The sequence below is a fragment of the Phoxinus phoxinus genome (assembly GCF_949152265.1).
Source record: "Phoxinus phoxinus genome assembly, chromosome: 4".
Lineage (NCBI taxonomy): Eukaryota > Metazoa > Chordata > Actinopteri > Cypriniformes > Leuciscidae > Phoxinus > Phoxinus phoxinus.
In genome coordinates, this window is record NC_136879.1 from 11,783,221 (window position 1) to 11,787,803 (window position 4,583).

Consider the following 4,583-nt stretch of genomic DNA (forward strand, 5'->3'; position numbering starts at 1 on the left):
CGATGTATACAACGTGATCCAAGCACTTCAAACCAGTATCCAATTTAGTGTAGAAAACATGCGTTTATGAGATTCAATTTGTCAATCACTCATCTCACTCTTTCCCAGTCCAGACGACGAATTCCACTCTTCACAACTGCCCTCGGATCCCACAAGCAACACTCCTCTTCTTTCACGATGGTCCTTCAGCTGCAACACTCCACAAACATTTCCCAACGGGAGAGAACCACACCAGATCGCCGGGGGAAGACAAAGAAACAAACCACACAACGCGGAGAGAGAACACTCCAGATCAACGAAGGAGGAACAACAACACCAACCTTCTCTTCCCCTTGTGTTTTATCCTCTCAAAATGCTGGCGTGGCCTCAATCAGACACTCAAAGTGAAGTCCCCACACCTGTTGTCAATCTGCCGTTTAGTTGTCATGACGACAGACACACACACAAGCCCGGGGACAGTGTTACACTAAAAGTGTCCCGGCGGGAACACTTCTCTGATGGGATTAGTTCCGGGGATTATTTGTCACCCCGTGACACAAGTGCTGTGCAGTCTGACCCTGGTGCTGGCTCCTCTAAGCAAGTGACACTGGGTATGTGTGTGCAATGCATTACTAATATTTTAAAAAGGGTTATGTCTGACTCTGTTCTGCAGTAGAGGGAAATACAGTGTCCCTGCACATCTCTTTTATTGTAGGATTTTTCACAACCTGCCGCAGAAACTGAAGCCTCTACCTCAATGGGCTACAGAAGGAATGTGAACAAGGTAATGCTTTAAACCCCTGACATAAATTACAGTCAGTCCTATTTTTGTAGAAAGTCATGCCACTTTTTGTGATTTGATCAACCTCCAGAAAACTTGTAATGATCATGTTTGTGGTGGAATTGTTTCAGGTGGAAACAGACTCAGTCAGGGCCCTTTACAAAAGGAGTCTAGAACTAGACTGTGAGCTAAAAGAGCTAGACACTGAGCTGAGAAGGCTCCAAATTAAAAAAATTAAATTGGAGATCCAAAAGCTGGAAAAAACAGATCTCAGTATGTGAACTGATTTTTAAACCAAGTAACGCTTTAGTATGAACACTATGAATGTCTATTAATGTAATTTTTCTTGCTTTCTTTCTTCCTCCCTAGCCACATAAAACAGTTTGAGTCATATCTGCAGTGTCAGTGTTCTTTTATTAAGTAAAATATTGTGTTGTGATTGCATCTCTGACAGCTGCCCCAACTGGGTGGTCAAGTGTGATGGGGTCAATTTCATCGGGGAGAAGCTTGTTTTGCTGACACAAAATAGACTCACGGAAAATTCGTGAGTCATGCACTGAGCCAGGCCATTTGGAATCCAAGCTTGTGATCATGCATTCATGATCACAAGTCATCTGCAGATGAAATGTACAGTAAATCATTGTCCTATCTGTTAGTTACTATTTATTTAAAGATTGATCTCAATGCAAATAAAAATAAATTTCACATAGGCTATATAGTAGCCCTACCTGAACATTAAGGCTGTGAAAGGACTTTCTGTTCACATAATCTGGCTCATGTTCTCCCAGAGCTGTGGAGATTGCAATATGTGTGGCAGTCTATTGCTCCTATGACTCTAGGGAATCCTATCATAGGAATTAAACATATATATTTAAAACATTTCTTAACAGGTAGCTACTGCAGACTATTGTTTCACGAGTTCACACTTACGAATGATCAGAGAGTAAATGGTTATGCGTATTTGGCGTGCTGTCCGGGGGGAGGGCTCCGAGCTCGGAAATTGGGCCCGAACCCAGAGTACTCCCCCCGTCTCTGGTTAGGAAGATAGCCATGCAAGTGTGAGGAGATGGGGTGTTGGAGGGATGCTGAAAACTGTCGAGGAATAAGGGTGAGTTGAGTGTGAATATTTATAGGTTTTACTCATGCTGATTGAGTGGATCTGTCGATTACTTGATTGATGACAGCTGGTTGGAGTGACTTGATTGCTTGATCATTAGAACGTGTTCCTCCCGAACCTTGTTAATAAAACATCATATAATAGATTTCTAAGTGTGACATTTTTTTTTTTAAGAAAAAAAAATGAGTGTGAAAGGTTACATTTGTTCATGTGATGTCACCCTATCAATATATCTTACCGGCAATTTTATAAAAGCCCTCTTTTATGGACATGGTGGATAGGGTCCAGGGAATGTCCAGGGAACACAATTAAGCTATTTATGTACCCCTGCAGAGCGAGGACCACCGTGCGAATTGTTCGACAGACCGTGTTTTCCCTAGATTCTCTACATCACCGACCGCATACAAGTATGTACCACTTGCAAAAAACCGCAACGCAATATATAGGCTACCATTTGCGGTACAGTAAGGGCATGGCTTCGACGAGTCACATTTGTTATGTGCGGCTCAAGAAGTTCGCAAAGATAAGACATTCCTTCCGCGGAAAATCTGTATCTTTCATACAAGTAAATATCAGGAAAGTCAAAGGGATTTTGTCTGTCCCTAAAAACTCTTTCTCTACGAAGTGCTCGTCTAACAATTTGTGCGGCGATGTCCACGGGATTTGGGAGAAAAGGTGAAGCCATTGCAACAGAGAACAGACGCTGGGAATCAGTTACGTCACCTATATGTTTCTTTGCTCACAGCTGATTGGTCAAACTTCAGTCTGAGATCTCGAATCCAGAACTTAACCTGCCCCGGAGCAGGTTAGCCGTGCAGCGTAAGATACCATGGCAACGAACACCGATTAAAGCCGAGCTACTTTCATAGTACCCAAAACCCAGGGTTGGCAGAAACTAAGCTGAAACATAGCTGGCTAGCCACCTAAACCGGCTTCATGGTACAGGCCCCTGAACACACTCTAAAAAAACGTGGTCTCTGTAGACACCCCAGGCTCCACAAACAGCAACAAAAACAAACTGGGCTAACTCGCACCACGAAACATAACAAACAGTGTTCCAGCCAATAACCGACAAGAAGGATTTGGGTTTGGGGTTGGGGTTTGGGGGGTTAGTGCGCGGATGAGGAGGAGGGAGGGTCTAGCTAGCCTCCGTTTTGTTTGACAATAGTTCGAATGTCAACAAGAAGTGACGTCACCCAGGATCGCTTAGAGAACCTTTAATTAGGACCCGTTTGAGAAACTATACATGTCGTTGCTTTCATATGGATTAATTAAACAGAGAATATTTGTTTTTTATAATATATAATATTTTACAAACATTCGCTGAGTTACAGGCCATTTTCTGTCGTGCTTCAGAATGAACTTCTCATTGAGAAAAACGGACGGAAACACAGAACGCGCATCATGTTTATTTTCTTTATTTTACCAAAAACACAACATTTTGTTTTTATTATGAGTGTACACATGTAAAAGAAGACATTTAACCGGTTTGAATGATGTGTAACATGTATAATAAGATCAAAATCAACAGTCTCTTTTGCACTGATAAGAAAAAAAGGGAGCAGATCACACCAGCGTGATTGCCGACCCCAGGGGGTTTTAATGCAAATATGACATCGTTTGAGATGTCTTTGTTATGAAAACTTGACATAAACCTATACATCACAACCTGTCAATGATTTGTCATGACAACTTGACATTACCAAGACAACATAACCTGTCATAACTTAAAGCTACACTGTGTAACTTTTTTAGTTTATTCTTAGCTAAAAACACTTAGTTCTTTCAAAAATATATGTGCTCATTAATGTATATTTACTTCGTTCAAGTAATAAAGTATTCTCGTGAGTGTATAATATGCCATTGAAAATACATACGGGTGAGGGGTTTGAATGTCGGTCGCCATGTTGCCCCTCCATCTTGAAAGTACATTAGCCAAAGAGGGACATACCCGTTAATTCAAGCTTCGCCTTTCGCGTCTCCGCAATTCACTGGCACCGGCCCTGTTTTTATTTTTTCCTTTCCCTCTACCTCTACTTCGCACCTCCGTCACATCAGCTGATCTCTGCTCACGGAGAAAATGATTTAGCCTACAATGTAAACTTTGCCTTACGCTAGTGATGTCGTACAATATACAGAATAACGATAGCACTGATAAAAGTTACTTTACTAAGATTATCTTGCATTTGTCTGGGAACCTGATAGCTGATGTTAGCAATGAAATGGTAAAAAAATAACTATTATTAATTTTACATAGATGTCATAACCTATATGTTAACTGACAAATTAAATTACTGCAAATTATAATAGTTTTCTAAAATAACCTCATCACTTGAAGGAAAACTCATGGACGAGGTTGAACTGGGAGCCATGTTAATCTTGGACTACATTGGCCACCGTAGGAGTTAAAACGAAATCGGAATTGAGGGGAACAGAAACTAATATTCACTGGATGGTCATATACCTTTTCACCGCTAGATGGGGGTAAAAATAGTTAATGGTTTTGTAAAAAAAGCATTATAAGTTCTGAAAAAGATAATTTCATAATGACGTTTGTACACTGTTTTTTCACAAAAAGAATAAGGGTAAAGTGTATCCAAATAAATTTCTGTAGTTTTTTAAGTAGCACACAAATGACCAAATCTGTAACGTGCATGACAAGATCTTTTCTGCATTCCATTTCTACAATTTGCTCTCCAGATTATG

At 40.7% G+C, this 4,583-nt stretch overlaps 1 pseudogene across 1 annotated transcript; it reads right to left on the reverse strand.

The window, feature by feature from the left end:
- Positions 1 to 1,176: 1,176 nt before the first annotated feature.
- Positions 1,177 to 2,683, reverse strand: LOC306997463 (putative nuclease HARBI1; annotated as a pseudogene). The gene is made up of 3 exons: positions 2,116 to 2,683; positions 1,489 to 1,605; positions 1,177 to 1,374 (listed from the first exon to the last, which is right to left on the reverse strand). The product of its transcript is annotated as a putative nuclease HARBI1 (transcript).
- Between the last annotated feature and the right edge of the window lie 1,900 nt (positions 2,684 to 4,583).